The following is a 20,820-nucleotide window of genomic DNA, read 5'->3' as shown; positions in this document are numbered from 1 at the left end:
CAAATGAGAAACTCAACATCCAAGATTGCTGAGAAATAGGAATTATTTTGCTGGTTCTGTTATTTTTCTTCCTCTAACTCTGTGCTCTCCCCCCACATGTGGCTATTTAAATGTAAATTAATTAAAATGAAATATCATTGAGGATCCAGTTTCTCAGCCATGCTAGCAACACTTTCACATGCGGCTGATGGCTGCCATATTGGACGGCACAGGTAACTACTCTTTACTCCTTAATGCAAATGTTTGCCCTCTCTCTTCTGCTTCTAGGCCCCCTTGTGGATTAGGTAGGGAAGACTTAAGTTTGTAAAATAGAGTCTTTATCCACAATAGCTATAAAATATTAAAAACTCTGAGCTCTGCTCTCTTTGGTATGGAATGGTACCATTTCCAATGGGAAATGGACCCTGATGGTTTGTCTTGACCTCTCTGCAGCCTCTTGCCCAGACCCCTGGGCATTTTCAGACAACTGGAAGGGCTGGAATGTTGTAAGAAATAACGAAAGGAAAGAAAACTAACAAGGGTAACAAGGGTTAAATCCACATGTCTTCATGAGTGTGGTATTCTTACCATCCTGTCATTGCGATATTTATTATTATCAAATGTAATCACCCAACTTTCAATTAATTAACTTTTAATAACTATTTTTTGTATTACTTTTTTCCTCCCAGTTTTGAGATATAATTGGCATATAGCCCTGAATAAGTTTAAGGTATAAAGATTTGATTTAAATATTTTGTGAAGTGATTATTGCAATAAATTTAGTGAACATTCATCATCTCATATAAGTACCAAATTAAAGAAACAGAAATATATTTTTTTTCCTTGTGATGAGAACTCTCAGGACTCACTCTCTTAACTTTCATGTATTACATACAATAGTGTTAATTATATTTATCATCCTGCTCATTATGCCCCTAGTATGTTTTTATCTTGTGACCGGAAGTTTGTACCTTTTGACCATGTTCATCCTATCCCGCTCCCCTGACTCTCCTGAGCTTTTAATTTATATTACTCCCAAGGACCTTCAGATTCTTTCATACTTGTTAAATAAATTTCAAGTGGCAGCAGACTGAAACTATTTCCACAGCCACCCCCTTATCTACACCAGTAATTGGGCATCTGTTATCCTAACCGTAGGTGAGAAAGGGTTTGCTGAAGGTTCTGAACATAGTGTAGCTGACTGATGAATATCAGTAGTCTGCTGGAGTCATTACTATAGCTACTAGGACACTTTGGTGAAAAAATACACAACTAGTACCGTGTAGGGTTTCAACTGTGGTTAAACTACATCCATGCCACTTCTTGATTTCATCCAGCACATAAAACTGTGGGCTAGGGCTTATTTGTGTGGTTGCCATGAGGGGAATCATCTCTGTGATTCCTTCCGGATCAAAGGAGCACTTCTCTCGTTGTTCAGTCGCTCAGTCGTGTCCGTCTCTTTGCGACCCCATGGACTGCAGCACGCCAGGCTTCCCTGTTCTTCATCAACCCCCAGAGCTTGCTCAAACTCATGTCCATTGGGTCAGGGATGCCATCCAACCATCTCATCTTCTGTCGTCCCCTTCTCCTCCTGCCTTCAATCTTTCCCAGCACCAGGGGCTTTTCCAACGAGTCAGCTCTTTGCATCAGGTAGGCAAAGTATTGGAGCTTCAGCTTCCACATCAGTCCATATTTCTCTTGGCTGTTGGTTATTATTTAGTCAAGTCAGCTGGGGCAGTTTGAGGAAATGCTGACTTTCTTCATTACCTTTGGAAAAGGCTCACGATAAATCTGTATACTCTGTGAAGTCCCAGTGACCACATTTTTCTTTTATTTACAGGAAGCAGTTGCAAGGACAAAGCTAACACAGTGCAGTGAACCACACGACCAAAATCATGTAACAAACAAAGTTTGTTACAGACGGAAATTGTAGCGTGAGGCTATCAAAGACTTACAGATGCTCAGGAATGAAAACTGACTTGGGTATACCTTGTCTTTTCCATTAATGGTTTTCCCAAGATATTGAGTATGGTTCCCTGTGCTAGACAGTAGGACCTTTCCATTTGTTCATTCTATACTCAACCGTCTGCATCTGTTAATTCCAAACTCCCAATCCCAAGTATACTTGGCTATATATTTTATTTTTAAAATTTACTTGTTTTTGGCTGCACTGGGCCTTTGTTGCTACATGCAGGCTTTCTCTAGCTGCAGCAGCGGGGGCTGCTCTTTGTTGTGATGCATGGGCTTCTCAATGTAGTGGCTTTTCCTGTTGCAGCACGAAGCCTCCGTAGTGGTGATGCACAGGCTTAGTTGCTCTGTGGCACGTGGGATCTTCCTGGACCATGGATCAAACCCATGTCCTCTGCATTTTCAGAGAGATTCTTATCCGCTGGACCAGCAGGGAAGTCCCAGGTATGTCTTTTAGACAGCAAATGCACTTTTGGTGAATAACTGATTTAGGAAAATCTACCAGTTGTCTTCTTACTTTCCTATCTGACATTTATTAGGAAAGGACAGACATTTTAACATAATTCCCAGCAACCTCTGCTTTTTAAAACAACATTTCTGACCCATTGTTGGTCTATAGTATCCTTGATCTTAAAAAAAGTCCAACTTTTTAAGGCTTGTTTCTCCTAGTTGTTTGACTTTGACATACTCATACTTGTTATAACCCAGTTTTTCATTTGCTAGAAGGGAATAATCCTCCTTCCTGTTCTTACACGGATGTTGTAAGGTCAAATATGGGATAATATTGGGTTGGCCAAAAAGTTAATTTGGGGTTTTGGTAACATCTGACAGAGAAGCCTGAACAAACTTTTGGGCCAACCCTATAGATGAGAAAGTGCTTTGAAAACATTAAAAGATGCAACACAAATATCAATACAACTTGAGAGAACTTCCCTGGTGGTCCAATGGCCAAGCCTCTAAGCTCCCAATGCCCTAGGCCTGGGTTCGATCCTTGGTTGGGGAACTATATTCTACATGCTACAATGAAAAGATCCTGCATGCTGCAACTAAGACCCACTGCAGAAAAATAAATAAGTAAACACATTAAAAAAGAAAAAACAAAACAAAACAAAAAAGAAGGAAGGAGCGGCAAGACCCAGTTACCATGTGCTAGGAAGAGCCCGAGAGTTTGTATGAGGATGGAGTCTGAGGACACTGGGGATCAAGGTGGGGAGAACATGAAGTAGGGTGAAGCAGAGCGTGTGAATTGGGAGGCACACTGCAGTATTAATACCTTGGCAAAGACCCAGGAATCCTGGGATTTGGGGATCATGAGAGATACCGCTAACACACTTAGGGTGGTTTGGGGGAAGTTTGCATAAGACAGTGGAAGACAGAATCAAAAGCTTCAGTGAAGGACTTCCTTGGTAGTCCAGTGGCTGAGAATCTGCCTGCCAATGTAGGGGGCACAGAGTTGATCCCTGGTGCAGGAAGATCTCACATGCTTCTGCACCTGGAACCTGTGTTCTGTGACAAGAGAAGCTACCACAATGAGAAGCCCATGCACTGCAACTGGAGAGTAGCCCCCATTCACGGCAACTAGAGAAAGCCTGCGTGCAGCAATGAGGACCCAGTGCAGCCAAAAGTTAGTATATAAATAAATAGATGTAATAAATTTATAAAAAGCTTCATTGAAGAGGGCATGCTACATAAGACTTGGAAGACTCCCCAACCCATCATGTGCCCTGGGAGGGCCTGGAAGGCATGCTGTTCACCAAGGCACTGAGAAATGAGCTGGTTGAGCTGGTGCAAGTGCTGCCAACATCACTGAGACATTCAGGAGGGCCTTCGTCTACTGGTCAGAGCAAACGGCAGGAGATGCTGTTAGGTGACTGGGCTTCCATAGCAACAGGGATGCAAAGATCCTTCAAGGGCAGGGGCCAAATGGAGGTAGATAGCCATTGGAGGCATTATCAGCAATGCTGGAGGTGACATCACCCAGGGGAGCAACAGAGAAAATGAAGAGAGCATGGAATTATGTCAGCGAGCCAGAGGGCCCCCGCATATTGCCACGAAGTTGTTCACGTCTTCATAACATGCTGAGACCATTAGCTCCAGAGCCCACCAAACTCAAAATTCTAAATTGAAAGCATCCAATTGCTTTCAGTAGAGCCCCAGTAGATTTTTAGCTACGTTGAGCCTGCTCATTTGGCATACTCTGCAAAATATCCCAAGCCCACATCTGCCAGCCACAGACAAGACGAATCCTGGAACTGTAACACCCAGAGACCCCCTGCCGTGCTGCCGCGTGACATCTCTCACACACCTAAGCCCCTCTGAGTCCCCTCTCCCCTGCGAGTTCTCTTGCCTTTCTCCCCTCTCCCTGGCTCTGGAAGGTCTATGCGAGGCACCCCGACTCCCTGCCATCAAAGCACTGCCCAAAGCAAGCGCGCTGTGCGCTACTGCCCCCTGGTGGTCACATGTTTTCTTGTGTTAGTCGCTTCAGTCCTGTTGACTCTGCGACCCCATGGACTGCAGCCCACCCACCAGGCTCCTCCTGTCCATGGGATTTCCCATCTGAAATGGGCTGCCATGCCCTCCTCCAAGGGATCTTCCTGACCCGGGGATCGAACCTGGATCTCCTGCACTGCAGGCAGATTCTTTACTGTCTGAGCCATTAGGGAAGCCCTTTTTCTTGCTCGGCCCCTACATCCTTCAACTGGGTACAGGCATCCAGAGGGACAAGACAGATGAGCAGCCTGCAGGGGTATCACTCAGTCCGTGGAATAACATTTCTGCTTTATTGACTATGCCAAAGTCTTTGACTGTGTGGATCACAATAAACTGTGGAAAATTCTGAAAGAGATGGGAATACCAGACCACCTGACCTGCCTCTTGAGAAACCTGTATGTAGGTCAGGAAGCAACAGTTAGAACTGGACATGGAACAACAGACTGGTTCCAAATAGGGAAAGGAGTACATCAAGGCTGTATATTGTCACCCTGCTTATTTAATTTATATGCAGAGTATATCATGAGAAATGCTGGGCTGGAGGAAGTACAAGCTGGAATCCAGACTGCTGGGAAAAATAAATGACCCAATCAAAAAATGGGTCAAAGAACTAAACAGACATTTCTCCAGAGAAGACATACAGATGGCTAACAAACACATGAAAAGATGCTCAACATCACTCATTATCAGAGAAATGCAAATCAAAACCGCAATGAGGTACCATTACACGCCAGTCAGCATGGCTACTATTCAAAAGTCTACAAGCAATAAATGCTGGAGAGGGTGTGGAGAAAAGGGAACCCTCTTACACTATTGATGGGAATGCAAACTAGTACAGCCACTATGGAGAACAGTGTGGAGATGCCTTAAAAAACTGCCATATGACCCAGCAATCCCACTCCTTGGCATACACACCGAGGAAGCCAGATCTGAAAGAGACACGTGTACCCTAATATTCATCGCAGCACTGTTTATAATTGCCAGGACATGGAAGCAACCTAGATGCCCATCAGCAGACGAATGGATAAGGAAGCTATGGTACATATACACCATGGAATATTACTCAGCCGTTAAAAAGAATTCATTTGAATCAGTTCGAATGAGATGGATGAAACTGGAGCCCACTATACAGAGTGAAGTAAGCCAGAAAGATAAAGACCAATACAGTATACTAATGCAAATATATGGAATTTTAAAAGATGGTAACGATAACCCTATATGCAAAACAGAAAAAGAGACACAGATGTATAGAACAGACTTTGGGACTCTGTGGGAGAAGGTGAGGGGGGGGGATGTTCTGAGAGAATAGCACTGAAACAAGTGTACTATCAAGGGTGAAACAGATCACCAGCCCAGGATGGATGCATGAGACAAGTGCTCAGGGCTGGAGCACTGGGAAGACCCAGAGGGATGGGATGGGGAGGGAGGTGGGAGCGGGGATCGGGATGGTGAACACACGTAAATCCATGGCTGATTCATGTTAATGTATGGCAAAAACCACTACAATATTGTAATTAGCCTCCAACGAATAAAAATAAATGAAGAGAAAAAAAAAGAACTGGTTTGATTTAAATTCTGAAAATTCACTAGAGAGATTCTGAGGACCTTGGAAGATGTATGCATCACTGTTGTTGTCGTTGTTCCTCATTTCTATAGAAGGAAGGTGGATTTGCATTTTAATTTTTAAATTATGTAGTACATCAACACATGATTCATGTACATTTTTTTAAATTTCAAAAAAAAAGATTGCCAGGAGAAATATTAATAACCTCAGATATGCAGAAAATAACCCTTACGGCAGAAAGTGAAAAGGAACTAAAAAGCCTCTTGATGAAAGTGAAAGGGGAGAGTGAAAAAGTTGACTTAAAGCTTAACATTCAGAAAACTACGATCATGGCATCTGGTCCCATCACTTCATGGGAAATAGATGGGGGAGACAGTGGAAACAGTGTCAGACTTTATTTTTCTGGGCTCCACAATCACTGCAGATGGTGATGGCAGCCATGAAATTAAAAGATGCTTACTCCTTGGAAGAAAAGTGATGACCAACCTAGATAGCATATTAAAAAGCAGAGACATTACTTTGTCAACAAAGGTCCATCTGGTCAAGGCTATGGTTTTTCCAGTGGTCATGTATGGATGTGAGAGTTGGACTATAAAGAAAGCTGAGCGTCGAAAAATCGATGCTTTTGAACTGTGGTGTTGGAGAAGACTCTTGAGAGTCCCTTGGACTGCAAGGAGATCCAACCAGTCCATCCTAAAGGAGATCAGTCCTGGGTGTTCATTGGAAGGACTGATGCTGAAGCTGAAACTCCAGTAGTTTGGTCACCTCATGAGAAGAGTTGACTCACTGGAAAAAGCCCTGATGCTGGGAGGGATTGGGGGCAGGAGGAGAAGGGGAAGACAGAGGATGAGATGGCTGGATGGCATCACCGACTCGATGGACATGGGTTTGAGTAAACTCCAGGAGTTGGCGATGGACAGGGAGGCCTGGCGTGCTGCGATTCATGGGGTCGCAAAGAGTCGGACACGACTGAGTGACTGAGCTGAACTGAACTGATTGCTTGGCCATTTGGGGCTCCTTGTGCTAAGAGACCAGCCGCCAAAGAAAGGGGTCATCATCCTGCCTGGGGGGTAATGGACCCTGATCACTGGGAGAAGGGAGGCTGCTGTTACTTAAGGGGAGCAGAGGGGGATGGATCTTTCTTACAAGTGGTCCGTCCAGTAGGGGAATCTCTTGGTACCCTCATCCTAACCCTAATTCTGATGGCAAATGGAAATATCCAACAGCCATAGCCTGAGAGGGGTATGGTCACCAGAGACTCGAAGTTCTCATCAATGAGGTTCGCCCTGACCAGTGGAAGTGCTACTTGAGGGTGAAGGGTCTCTCGAATGGATAGTAGAGGAAGATGACGAGTATCAGCTATGGCCTTGAGTCCAGCTGCAGTTTGTCCCAGTGAGACCCCTCGGAACTTTCCAGATGGGACTGAACTTAATCTATGAAGGAGGGGATGGAGGAGCACCTTGGGCAGACAGCAGCCGTCACTGTGGCGAGCTACCCGGACCCTACCCTGGGCACACCCTAACTACTGGCCATGCTGGCTGGTAAAGATCCACAGCGATGTCTCTGCGAGGGATTCGACCTTTATGGAAGGAAGCTGTCTCACCCTGAGCAGAGGATGTTGCAGTGGAAAGGCAAAAGCTCCTTGCTTTGCTCTGGGACATCTCTGCAGGGCCATCCCAGCTTCAAAGTTCCTTGTGGCCCATCAACTTTTCCCTCCGCCCAATCTTACTTCTCCCACTCAACCCCGTCTACTATTTTTTTTAAAAATTTATTCATTTATTTGGCTGCATCAGATCTCAGTTGCATCGTATGGGATCTTTTGTTGCAGTGTGCAGGCTCAGTAGTGGTGGCCTGTGGGCTTAGTTGCTCCAACGCATGTGGGATTTTAGTTCCCGGATCAAGGATCAAACCCATGTCCCCTACTTTGCAAGGGAGATTCTTAACAACTGGACCAACTCATTTGAAGTCTGCCTCATTTACCGTTGACAAGATTCTTCAATCAGTTTCCCACATCCCACTCTCCATCTCAGAATTGGTTTCTGTGGGAATCCAAGCACATTATTTTTTCTCTCATTCTTTCACCTACTCTTTTTTCCTCTCTCTTTCTTCTCTTTCTTCCCCATTTCCCTTATGCACAGAGTGACCGTGTCTCCTTGTTTGCTGGGAAGAGTCCCATCTCACTCCTGCTGATCCGGTATCTCACCAGGCCAGTGTCTCCTTTAATCCTCAAAAGGGCCCTGATTTAGACTCTACAGTATGTGACCAAAATTCACTGAATTCATCTCTTCTTCATCACACACACATTCTTTACACTTATTATATTTTACTAGGTGCTGGGAATACAGACCTGAGTAAGAGATTCCGGTCGTCTGAGCACCAGACTCCAAATTCCTATTGAAATTGCCAAAAGAATATTATAATAAAAAGACACATTATAGCTGGAAACCAGAGAAAGGTGCCATTCTCACACAATAAACTTCAAGGAATTTCTCCAAGATACATCGCAGGTGAGACTGGATTGAGGGGAGGGTCTGCCGAGACAGGTGTTTCCTCTGCGTTCGTTTCACACATTTTCTTCAGACGAAAAGCTACCCAGGGGCCAGTGGAAGTCACCCCACCGGCGTGTCCTAGCTCAGAGCAGTGGGAGACTGGAGACGATGCGGGGGACCCCCAGTTCTACCTGCATGCCAGCACCATGCACTGGATACTGCAAGATTTTCAGGGGCACCACTCCAGCCCTCACCTGTTTGGGGCTGCATCCTCAACACGGGATGGGCATCTGAGAGAGGCAGAGGAGACCCCAGATTAAAGGTCGCTGCCCCTTTAACATGAATTGTCATAAGAAACATGAAAAAACTCTCAGACCTAAGGATGAAGCTCTTTAGTATAGCAGTCTCTAGCTGCAGCTGCCTGCCTATTCTCCATAGACCCCTGGAGCTTAAATCTAGAAAAATTAAACGTACAATCATTCTAAGTGTTTCACTTCTTCCATCACTGAGTTCTGGAGGAGCTGAAATCCACACAAGACTCCACCTTGGACTTCCTCAGTGATACAGTGGATAAGAATCCATCTGCCAGTGCAAAGGATATGGGTTCAATCCCTGGTCCAGAAAGATCCCACATGCCGTGGAGCAACTAAGCCCCTGAGTCGCAACTGCTGAGTCCAAGTGCCGCAGCTACTGAAGCCCATGCGCCTAGAGCCTGTGCTTCCCGGACAGAGAAGCCACTGCAATGAGAAATCTGTGCACAACAATGGAGAGTAGCTCACCACAATTAGAGAAAAACCAGCACAGCAACGAAGACCCAGTGCAACCCAAATAATAATAATAATAATAAATTATAAACTCCTATTACCTGAACACATAACAAAAATGGCTGAAACGTACCACTATCACATCTAAAAGATGGAGAAACTAAAGCACAGAATCGTGAAGAGACTTGGCCAGGGTCCTTGAATCTACTTCCCTTTGTCAGAAGAGCGATTACTGGCTATGCAACATCTTTAGACATTTACAGAGGACTTGTAGTTAAAGAGAAAGAGAGAAATTTAATGAACCAGTGTAAAGACACTGGGAAAATGACACTCTTAAACAACTGTCATCACAATGAGAGTAGAGAATGTACTGGAAGTCAACACTTAGTATCAACATTGTGTGAAAGGATTCTAAACAACACTTGGGGATTATTATCAAACTGAACTCTAATGGTGGCAGTGGTATCACTACAAAAATGATAAAATCCATATATCATTTCCCCCCCCAAAAAATTACTCAAAGGAATATGTTGGTCAACTGAGAAATGTATCTAAATGAAGATCTGAAGATGGTATCAACTGTTTTCCTTGGGCAGGGATCATGTTAATTTTCTCTGTATCATTCCAATTTTAGTACATGTGCTATTGAAGTGAGTACTGTATCGACTATTGTCAAAAGAAACTTTACTGGTAAAAAATTATTACCAGCCCATGTCAAAGTTGTATTTCAAATTTACCATGAAGGAATAATGTCCTGAGTCCGTCACTTCAAAAGCTTGTCTCTTGGCAGAGAAATGGATAGAAAATGGTAGATGTTGTAATGAAGGGGTGCCAGTTAATATTACCAGATTCCTATCAAGGTCCACAACTCAGAAGGTGCTCGTGACATCAGTAAAAGTTTTCCAAAAATTGCTCAAGAATGCTGATTATTTCCCAGAAGGAATTGTAAATTACATCACATACAAAAAGGAGGTTCTGTCCCAAATAATTTGGGATACTTTTCTTTCTTACCATGTTACAATGTAACCATCACATTTTCATGGTTCACTTTAAGGGAGAAAACAAAATCTAGACTGTGCTCAGTTCAGCTCAGTTCAGTTGCTCAGTCATGTCCGGCTCTTTGCAACCCCATGGACTGCCTCACACCAGGCTTCCCTGTCCATCACCAACTCCCAGAGCTTGCTCAAACTCATGTCCATTGAGTCGGTGATACCATTCAACAATCTCATCCTCATCATCCCCTTCTCCTCCTGCCTTCAATCTTTCCCAGCATCAGGGTCTTTTCAAATGAGTCAGTTCTTCGCATCAGGTGGTCAAAGTGTTGGAACTTCAGCTTCAGCAACAGTCCTTCCAATTCAGTGACCCCACAAGAGACTGAGCCAGACTTGCCTGAGTGTGTCCAGGAGTCTCTGGCGGAGGCGTGGACAGACAGTGGCCTGCCGCAGAGCCAGGGGCACTGAATACAACAGTCCTGGGAGCCGTGGTGTCTGGCATAAGTCCTTTTGGAGAAGGTCACCATTACCACCATTAACCCTACCATAGTTTGGCCTCAGGCCAAACTTCAGGGAGGGAACACAGCCCCACCCATCAACAGAAAATAGGATTAAATGTTTACTGAGCATGGCTCTGCCCAACAAAGCAAGACCCAGATTCCCCCATGGCTAGTCCCTCTCATCAGGAAGCTTTCATAAGCCTCTTATCCTCACCCATCAGAGTGCAGACAGAATGCAAACCACAATCACAAAAAACTAACCAAACTGATCACATGGATCACTACCTTACATAACTCAATGAAACTATGAGCCATGCCGTGTAGGCATGACGGACCCACCCAAGATGGACGGGTCATGGTGGGGAGTTCTGACAAAACGTGGTCCACTGGAGAAGGGAATGGCAAATCACTTAAGCATTCTTGCCTTGAGAACCCCATGAACAGTATAAAAAGGCAAAAAGACCGTGTTAAGGCATGTAAATAGGAAAGCAAAAGCTCTAATCAAAATGTAGGAGTATTTCTTTGTGGACTTAAGGGCCAGAAAGAGCTCTTGAATAAGACCCTAAAGCACAAAATGAATGCATTCCTATTTAAAACAGGACAACAGTGACAATAATGACCAATGACAGATTTAGAGTTAATATTTGTTGACATCTAAAATTGACGATGGATTAACATCTCGGCAGACAAGATATTCCTGCAAATCATCCGCATCAACAGTAGCAGCAGCAAGAAGTATTAGCAACAACAATCACCAAGGCTGAGAACCCCGTAGGCAAAGGAGCCACTGGAGGGGACCCAGATGGTTAAAAAGTATCTGAAAAGATGCTCGCCAGCAGGAGCAATCAAAGAAATGCATATTACAGCAACAGTGAGATGTAACTTCATAGCCAACATTAGAAAATCAGATAATACCAAGTTTTTGGTGCACTGTTGATGTAAGCCAAAATAGTCGTGAGGAATAAAAACAAACCAGAACACAAAATTCAACTATGCAAATGGAACTGAGAAGATAAAATATGCATTCCTAGTTTCTAGATATCAGTTCAGTTCAGTTCAGTCGCTCAGTCGTGTCCGACTCTTTGCAACCCCAAGAACCGCAGCACGCCAGGCCTTCCTGTCCATCACCAACTCCTGGAGTTTACCCAAACTCATGTCCATTCAGTCAGTGATGCCATCAAACCATCTCATCCTCTGTCGTCCCCTTCTCCTCCTGCCTTCAATCTTTCCCAGCATCAGGGTCTTTTCCAATGAGTCAGCTCTTCACATGAGGTGGCCAAAGTGTTGGAGTTTCAGCTTCAACATCAGTCCTTCCAATGAACACCCAGGACTGATCTCCTTTAGGATGGACTGGTTGGATCTCCTTGCACTCCTAGTTTCTAGATATATCCATCTAAATTTTCATTCCAATTTAAAAGTCTCAATATTTATTTAAAAATATAGTGACATTTCACATTTTGGGTAAAATACAGATTATGTAACAAATGCTATTGGTACACCTAACCATTTGGTTACAGAAGTTTGACTTCCCCCTCATAATGTAAACCAAAATAAATTCCAGATGGCATATAGTTGCTATATAAATAGCAAATATATTTTGAATAAAATGAGTGAATTAAATATTTAAATATATCTGCAACTAAACTTATATTCAAATTCTCTTCTAAGATTTTGGTCCTCATTGTTGAAAGTGAAACCAAGACCACAGCAAACACATCTACTTATTTAGGGAAATTTTTAATGGGAAAAGAAATTATTAAAAAATATAGGTCAATATTTAAATTATTTTAGAATAGGGAAGGATTACCTGGCAATGACAAAAGGAGGATATTATAATGGAAAAAAAAGGATGGATGTAACTACATACAATGTATTTATTTAGGCCATGCCCTGGGGTAGGCAGAGCAGGGATCGAAACTGTGCCCCTGGCAGTGGAGGCTCAGAGTCTCAACCACTGGGCCACCACGTAAGTCCTGAACTACAAATAATCTAAAGACACCTTTATTTGTAGTGGGCTCAACTGATTGCCTAATTCGACTGCCATTTTCAACCCCCATCTCTGAGGCCTGTCACACAGAGGATGGAAAAGTGGGTACTTGCTTTCTCAGCTACCTATCTGACCATGGATACCATTGAATTTAATCCTAACAGAGGAGACATAAAGGATGTTTCTGGAAAAGCTTTTAAGGGGCCAGAAACTTGTGGTACCTCTGTTCCTCTTGCTTCCTGCCTTGAATTTTTGCTATGGGAGTCAGCTGCTGTATGAACCATCTCATTACCAAAAGGCAATAAACATGAGACTGAAAACTCAGCATGCAAATGACAGTGAGATGAAGGGCAAAAGCATCAGGTAGTTAATGGCATTAGTGAGTGGTACCCAGGTGGCCCAGTGGTGAAGAATGCACTTGCAATGCAGGGGACACGGGTTTCATCCCTGGGTCAGAAAGATTCTCTGGAGAAGGAAATGGCAACCCACTCCAGTATTCTTGCCTGGGAAATTCCATGGACAGAGGAGCCTGGTGGGCTACAGTCCATGGAGTCGCAGAGGGTCGGACACGACTTAGTGAGTGAGCAACACTACCACCGAACTTGGGGCCATCTACCCTCAGATTTCTTGTTATGTCAGATATTTAAGTGTCTTTATAATTTAAGTCACTGCTATTTTATTACTTGCACATTAAAAAATTTTAACTACATCTGTATCTGCCACCAAAAAATTACCATAAACACAATGAAGGGCAAACAAAGATTGGGGAAAATATTTGCAACATACATGATGAATTAGAATGTAACATCCTAATAAAATAGGAAATTGCAACACCCCCCAAAATGTAGTGGCCAAAAAATGAATGAAATATAATTTCTCGTTGGAAATTCATGAAATATAAATAAATCTCAAATAAAAGAACCAAAAGACATTTGCAATCTACCAAATTGACAAATTTTTAAAACAAGAAAATAACTTCCAGGATTGAGCAAGATTGAGGGTGGGGGCAGGGAGAGAGTAAATATTGTGTTCCAAGAAGACAATTTATCACTCTGTATCAAGGTTTAAGAAAAATGCATAACCCTTGATCTTGCAATTTTACTTCTAGGACTTTATCTCACATAGTATGTGAAAAGCAAAATCTACAAAGATGTTCATCACAGTGTTATTTATTATAATGGTGAAAAATCAGAAATAGCTTAAATGTTCAACAATAGCAATCAGTTAGACAATAGTGTAACTTTTTTGGAAAATGAAATAGTATGCCAATATTAAACGCTACTGTAGGAAAATATTTAGTTGTATGGAAAATATGCTATATTAAGTAAGCAGAAAAGTTACAAATCAGTATATAGAAATCAGAAAGGTGAGAGAAAACCCACCCAAATATGAACAACCAGTCTTCGTTAGTTTGATTAGGCGTGGTTATGAATTTCTTTTGTTGTTTTGTTTCTATGCATATTTTTCTGCATTAAACATGCACTGTTTTTGCATAAAAGGTGCAGTTAATAAGGAGCTTCTAGGAGGCTTTAGTACTCTGGGATATAAAATTTCCGGAACTTCTTTCTTCCCTCGGGCCCCCTCCTTTCCTGCTCTCTGGGTCTGGTTTCTTTCGCCTCTTGTCTTCCCTGGTCAGCTTCGCTGAACGCGGATTATCGGAAGCGCTATTCAGGAGTTCAGCTCCACGGAGGCCGAGACCAGCACTCAGCGCTCGGAGAGCCGCGTCCCCTACGGAGCGCGCAGCGCGCGGAGGGGTCCCCGGCTCCCCACCAATCAGCTGGCGATGGCCACCCCCACCGAAGGACCTTTCCAGAACTCCTTGCATTTTCCTTCAATTCTCTGGAGGTTTTCGCGATTCCAGCACGCCTGCTCGCCTGCAATGGCCCCATAGCCAACCGCGCTCGCGTTCGGGGTGCGTGCAACCGGCCCACTGCGGCGGAAATGGCAGCGCTGGGTCCCCATCGCAGCCTCCTAGCAAGTCCCAGCCCCTCCCCGGGAAAGGCCCCATCGAGTGCCTTCCAGGCCCCCTGACACCCGGAGGCACCAGATAGGTTCCAAAGCACATGGAAAGATAGTTCCATGTTTAAAAAAAAAATAACAAACCAACAGCAACAAAAATAGCGCCCACTGCAGGGAAGAGGCGGTGCGGGCCAAGGAACTAAGAAAAGCAAGTCAGAAATCCTGCTCAAGGAGCTCACCGGCAGGGTGGGGGCAGGACGGGTGGTGGGGGAAAACCACCCTCACAGGAGACTCACAGGCCCTAGGGACGCACAATGAGCCCATATCATCCTGCGCATTTTACCGATGAAGTTGGCGAAGGGAAACAGGCATTTATTGAACACCTACTATGGGCCAGCTACTTTCACCTAAGCTATCTTAGTCGATATGGCAAGTGAAGCCGTGGGGAAAGAAATAGGTCCATTTTTACCAATAAAGAAACAGGTTCAAAGGAATAACATTCCCACTTTCCGGATTAGGAAACTGAGACCCCTAGGAGGAGGCTCAAATGCCCAAGACCTCACCAGCAAATGCGAGGCTCTAATCTGGGTCTGAGGACACCAAAGCCGGAAGGGTTTCTCCTTTTTCATCCTGCTTCCCACATAGGGGCCACTTTGCGACCCCATGGACTGTAGCTCGCCAGGCTCCTATCCATGGAATTCTCCAGGCCAAAATACTGGAGTGGGTAACCGTTGCCTTCTCCAGGGGATCTTCTCAACCCAGGGATCGAACCCAGGTCTCCCGCAATGCAGGCAAGTTCTTTACTAGCTGAGCCACCAGGGAAGCCATGGAAACCACTAGAGCGCCCCAACTCGCCCCGCCTGAGAGCTGCAGAAAGTGTGGCACCCGAGAGGGTTTTACTGCCTTTAGTCCAGCGCCCCCTATCGGGCGCAGCTGCCATTGCTGATAGTACTGTTCAGGCGCTTCGGCCCTTGAGACGGTCCGCGCTGCTGACCCTCCAAGTGAAACCAGAGTAAGTGAAGTTCTGTCGCCCCTTCGAGGGTGGGACGGAGCTGCCCGGCCCGGTCTGCTCGCTGTTTTCCTAGCCTGTTCTGAGGTTTCCTATCCCTGAACCCCGCAGCCCTGAAATGCATGTCCACCTCCTGGGAGATGCGGAGGGGTTCGCATCAGCCAGATATGGAATTTCTATGCCTGGGGCAGCATTTGAGGAGGTCCTAAAGCTAGAAGTCCTGTTTACACCGTTAAAGACAGCGTGGAAGCATGCCTTGTACCCAACTGCCTTTTCCCGATTTTGTCTCTTGCCACGGAGGTGTGTGGTGTGGGTGGAGGTGACGCTGAGGTGTGTGTGTGGGAGGATATCGCCTGGTGCCGACTGGAATGATATTCTGACTGGTGACAAGTTTGTAGCTGTACCCACTCCCCCTCTCCACCCACGCAATCCGGGGCGGGGGTAGGGATGGGGAGTTGGGAAGACAAGTGCATTATGGGGAAGAAAGTTGGATCTGGAAGCCAAGGGTGCGTTTCGGAGGTTGGAGGAAGAGGTGACTTGTGCAGAGAGGGAAGTGGGAGCCTTTTGCTCACCCCTCCCCTTCCCAGGTGGCTCAGACAGTAAATGCGGGAGACTCCGGTTCGATCCCTGGGTCGGGAAGGTGCCCTGGAGAAGAAAATGGTTACCCATTCCAATATTCTTGCCTGGAGAATCCCATAGACAGAGGAGCCTGGTGGGTTACTGTCCATGGAACCGCAAAGAGTAGGACACGACTGAGCGACTAACACACACACACACACACACACCAGATCGAGGAGGGGGTCCCTGGGGTGGGGGGCGCGATACCCGCGGGCGCAGAGCGCAGGGCGAGCGCAGGGCCGCGGAGCGCGCGTGTATAAGTGTGTACGTGCGTGTACGTGTGAAATGCGGCCCGCCGGCTGCGGTGGAGGGTAAGCTCGGCAAAAATATGAATAATCAACACGTCGCTAACACCTCCGCGGCGAGCGGGGAGGGAGCTGGCGGGTCTCGAGGGCTTTACCCTGCCGCCTGGCAGGGGGGTTTGGGGGGAGCGGTGCGGGGACCATTAGGAGAAGACGCGGGGGTGGGGGGAGCGGGGGTCGCTTCAGAGTAGCACGTGTTATCTTCTCCCTCAACTAAACCGAGAAGCCGATAAAAGGGCCGGAAAGACTCCCGTTGAACTTTTTCTGTGTTAAGGCCTTAAGTTGCTCGCCATTGTGTTGCCTTAGAAGTGGGACATCAGCAGAGGTCTTTGTTCCCTACTTATCAGCTGAGATGCCACTTGTCACCTCCCATCCTCATTTCACTCATCTGTAAAATGGGGGCAAGTCGGTCCGTCTTAAAGTGTGGCTGTCAAGTTTAAAGGTGAGGAAGTGTCTGGCAGTGCCTGGCTCCGCGGAAGTGCTGGGTAAACGTCCCGCCTGCGTTCGTTGGTACCTTCCTTTCAGCCCTATTCTGCGGGAGACTTGCTCGATCAGGTATCTTAATGCCGTCAATTCACCTCTAGATCTCTGCGCCTTAATTCCGCGGTGACGGAGACGCCACCTTGGTGCGCAGCTTCCTCCTGAAGGGGTTGCAAACGGCGGACTTACCCCAGCACAGCCTCAAACCCGGGCTTGACAAGAACGCCACCCTATCCACCCAGGAAATAGGGTCCCCAGGTGCGCGTGGAGGCCGCAACAGGCACTTCTTTCTCTGTGGATCACCTGTTCCCCAACACACACACACACCGTGGACCCTGCTCCGACATCTGCGCTCCAAACGTCCAAACGCGGCTGCTGCTTCGAAAATTTGTTCTGCTGACCTTTCCGCAACTCTGACTCGGCTCCATCGCTCGCTCGGCACGCCCGGACCAGGGAATGGGAGGGAAGGGTATTTCTGAAAGGGTGAAAGAGCAGGAGAGAAAAGAAGAGGAAGAAAAAGAAGAGGAGAAAAAGAGGAAGTGACTTTCTGGAGCTGTCGAATGTTAGGATAAAGCCCCCTGACTCCTTCAGTCCATTTTCACTGGCCTGGGTGTCACATCGTATGTCTAAAGTGTTTTTCGTCGCCTCAGTATTTCTGCAGCTGTTCCCGCTGGAATCCCTTTCACTCTGAAAAAATAAATCAAGAAGAGAATCTAAATTTTTGCCAAATTGTCTTTAAAGGACTCTGGTATGGATGATGGAGTCCTGAAATATTTGTATCACATTTGTGAATACAGTAGTTCCTGCCCTCCCCCCCAGGGAATTCTCATTTATGAAGAGTTCAAGTCCAATTTCAATAAGAAATTTGGAGTTGGTGGATTTGGTTGTTTAACTGATGCAGAGTTGAAATCTGAACTGGGAGGGAGTGGAGTTGGGTATTTAAGAAAATTATTTCAGGAAGCGTTGTGAGCTAAATATTGTCAGGGTTCAGAGATGGTGAGTCAATCTATTTCTACTCAGATAAATAAAAATCAAGGTGTCAACTAAAACAAACAAATTGGAAAATTCACGTCCGAAGAGAGGTTTTCGGAGAGTGCTGCCTTTTTACATTTATCAAACCCAGACTGTCCCTGCGGATCTAATTCCCTGGGAACTAGTCAGCCTCAGTTCGTCCGGTTGCTAGACCCAAGCTCTGCGTGTGTGTCTGGGGGTGGGGGTGAACATCGGACTGTGTGTGTGTGTGTTCTCACACCTTCAATTTCATCTCTGGGCCATGCTGGACGAGAACTAGGCCCAGAGAGCAATTTTCTAAGAAAAATCTCGGAACCTCTGACCCGGAGGAGAGACGCGGCGCCCAGGAGACTGGACCGAGAAAGAGACGGGGGAAACCGGCCTTAAAACCAATCGGGAGGAAATTGAACGTATCGCACCAGGATGCAGATGTGAAATTTGAACGCGGGGGAGGGAAACACCCGGGGGTTTCTTGGGAAGAGTAAACAAAGGAGGGGGCAAGGGGAAAGACGGAATACCGCGACCCCGACCTTGGTTTTGTGTAACTAGGTGGTTAGGAAGAATTTTAATAATGTTCATCTCGGATTCTTCTCGACCCCGTCAAGGGGCTGAACGGAGCTGGCTGGCCCAAGCCCCGGAGGCGCGCGCGGCCTCCGCACCCCCGCCGGGCCGGGCTTTCCCGGGCCGCAGCTGCGCCTGCCGGGCCTCCGCGCGGCTCGGGGCGGATTTTTTTGTGGCGTGTTCGAAAAGGTGGTTTGTTCGGGGGTAGCCGGAGGCCATCGAGATGCGAGAGACCCTCCGGGCGCAGCCACCGCGCCGCTCACTCCATCGTTAACCAGCGCTCCTTCTCGGCGCTGGTGGCCGACTCTGCGCCCACCCCTTCCCCAAACCCACACAGACCTAATTAAAGCCAACCCGGGTGGCAGAAACGCTCCTTGCTCTCTGAAGGCCGAAGCGCCGCCTTTCTGGGCCCAAGACTGCTCCCCCCGTTCCGTGCCCCCTCCGCCACCCTCCCTGCGCTAGCCAGGGAACTCGGTCCCAGCCTAGAGGGAACTTGGTTGTCCGTGGCTCGAAGCCCGCAGGGCCCGCAGCATCGTGACTACCGTTCGCCCCGAACGCCCTGCGCCGCGGTGACGGGGAGGGCACCTCTAGCGCAGCCGGAGAGGAGCCGAGCGGCTCCCCGCTGCACCCAGGTCAGGGTTCCAGGGCCACGATTTTTAAAACTGCCTCCTGGCTGGGCACTGAGGCCCCTGAACTTGTCTCCGGGACGTGAGGTGGGGGCGCCCGCCGTAAGGGGTCGTCTGGTTTGGGGCGGGCAGCAGGGAGCCTGGAGAATGAACCAATTCATTCGCTTCCTGAGGGGCATAATTTGGGTAGCAGCTGGTGCAGGAGAGAAGAGCCAGTGTCCTCGACCCTGGGTCTGCCCTTTAACCCCAGCCAACACGGGCCTCAGGGGCAGACGGTCCGGGCCAGGTCCGGGCCCTCTGCTGCCTCGGGGTCCCTAGAGGCTGCGCTCCGTACCTTTCCTGGCACGCTGCAGGTCAGAGACCCCCTGGGGGTAAAAAAAAAAAAAAAATCGCCGGCCTCTTCCAAAAGTCTTGAGAACCTCACAGACTGTTCAACACTCTTCGCCAAGGAGCTCGTTGGCTCCGCAGGGCAAGAACCGAGGATCAAGACGGGGGGTGGGGTGGGTGGTTACTTGAGGTTCTGAGAAATTTACGAAGAGAGTGGGGCCGGGGTAGAAGATTCCAGGTGTTTCGTTTTTGCAGGGATGAAATCACCCGTAAAATCTGCATAAAGCAGAGAATTGCCTAGCTGAAACAAGAAGTAAGTTTCATCCTACAAATTTTTCTGCCCACCCTCCTTCCTTCTTTGGACATATATCTTACTTAACAGTCCCGTTCCATCGTTCCATATTTTTATGCCCAATCGCCCTTCACCCCTGCCTTTCTCATCCAACGACACTAATCCAGAGCCGTGGGGTGGAGGTGCCGCAGCCGACACAAACCAGAAGTGGGGATTTCACAACCTTTATGGTCCCCCTACCCACACCATCAACCACCCCAATCCCGGGGATGCGGGTTTGTGTAATGAGGGTCCGCGAACCCTCTCCCCCTCCGCGTCGGTTTTCATGCGAATCTTCGTAGCCAAGTCCCTTGCGCTTTCCGAGTGCGTTCGGTCCACGCATTCAGGTCGCGGTTTGCCCTGAGCGTAGCGTGGAGGTGCAGATCCATAGCTTACTCAGGAGAGCGGCATTGCTGAAAAGTGTGAGCTTACTGTCCTCCCAGGCAAACGAGTTGCAAAGGCGCTGTGTCCTCTAGCGGCAAACTCTCGCAGTTCAATTGTGAGCGCTCAGCTACACCTAAGGGATCTCGTCCGGAGTCAAGGCGCACTCAGATTTGCGTCCTAAGTGTGTGTTGGGGGGTGGCGTGGGGGAAGTCTCCAGAATGAAACACAGGCTTTAGCCCGGGCCCTCTCGGTAATGAGGCTGGGAGGCCCGGGCACAGCCGCTCGAACTGTGCGGAACAGCTGATTTGTCTCCTCCACGGCAGATGGTCTTTGAGCACAGATTTGCATTCATTGTCTTCAAATCTGTTTTCGCGCTGGTGTTCTAGATTTCAGCAGCAGATCTGTGCACAGATCAGAATACAAAAGGAGAAGCCAGAAAATAACACCCAGCCAGGAGGACTTTTTTTTTTAATAGGCAC

At 47.0% G+C, this 20,820-nt stretch overlaps 1 non-coding gene across 1 annotated transcript; it reads right to left on the bottom strand.

Moving 5' to 3' along the window:
* Window positions 1-9,805: 9,805 nt before the first annotated feature.
* Window positions 9,806-9,912, bottom strand: LOC136143908 (U6 spliceosomal RNA). Its single transcript, XR_010658412.1, has one exon. It is a non-coding gene; the product is annotated as a U6 spliceosomal RNA (small nuclear RNA).
* Window positions 9,913-20,820: the final 10,908 nt, after the last annotated feature.

This window comes from Muntiacus reevesi, chromosome 10 (genome assembly GCF_963930625.1).
Source record: "Muntiacus reevesi chromosome 10, mMunRee1.1, whole genome shotgun sequence".
Taxonomy (NCBI): domain Eukaryota; kingdom Metazoa; phylum Chordata; class Mammalia; order Artiodactyla; family Cervidae; genus Muntiacus; species Muntiacus reevesi.
The sequence above is the reverse complement of the archived record's forward strand: the minus strand, read 5'-3'. Positions and strand labels throughout refer to the sequence as shown.